We start from the raw sequence: 1,069 nt of genomic DNA on the forward strand, positions 1-1,069 counted from the left end.
AAAATCTTTCTCTGTGTTTTCCAGAAATGGCTGCCGAATTGACTGCCAGCCAGAAACAGGTTGAAGCCCTCCAGACCAGACTCAGTACCACTGAAGACCAGATCGAGAGCCTCCATACCACACTCAGTACCACTGAAGACCAGGTCCAGAGCATCCAGACCAGACTCAGTACCAGTGAAGACCAGGTCCAGAGCATCCATACCAGATTCAGTACCAGTGAAGACCAGGTCCAGAGAATCCAGACCAGACTCAGTACCACTGAAAACCAGATCCAGAGCATCCAGACCAGACTCAGTACCAGTGAAGACAAGATCCAGAGCATCCAGACCAGACCCAGTACCAGTGAAGACCAGGTGGAGAACTTTACGACAGAAAGTGAAGGTAATTAGACCAGAATGATTGTCAGTCAATGCATGTATGAGAGGACAGTGTTGAAATTGTCTTACTTTACTTAATAATTCATTCAGTGGAGCTCAGAGATCCCATTGTGTTTTCATCATGTAATTTGCTGTATGTTTGATATAATTCACATTTAGGAGCATTTTTATTGAATATGAACTTAGTATTGTTGACTGAATATTAATTTTGTGTTGGTTTAATATTCACGTTGAGTTGATTTAATATTAATGTTGTATTGATTTAATATTCATGTAGTATTGATTTAATATTCATGTTGTATTGACTTTATATTCATGTTGTATTGATCGTATATTCATGTTGTATTGATCGTATATTCATGTATTGATTTTATATTCATGTTATATTGATTTTATATTCATATTGTATTGATTTCAGCTCATGATGCTCAGCTGTCCGCTGTAGAAATGAGGCTGAATGTCGCTGAGGTCAAAGTGCAGGAACTCTCAAGTAAGTATGTTCATCAAATATAAAAGTTGTATAATTATGTCCCACCTGGTTATGTAATACCTGTCTGTCTGTCAGCCTGTCTGTTTCCCTTTTATACCCATATGGAGATCCATACTGTATATGGGTATGCCCATATCAGTGGTGGAAAAGGTACTCAAATGTTTTACTTATGTAAAAGTATCAATACTGCAAAGTAGAAGTA

The sequence above is a fragment of the Gymnoscopelus microlampas genome (genome assembly GCF_963454915.1).
Source record: "Gymnoscopelus microlampas genome assembly, chromosome: 6".
In the NCBI taxonomy this organism is placed as follows: domain Eukaryota; kingdom Metazoa; phylum Chordata; class Actinopteri; order Myctophiformes; family Myctophidae; genus Gymnoscopelus; species Gymnoscopelus microlampas.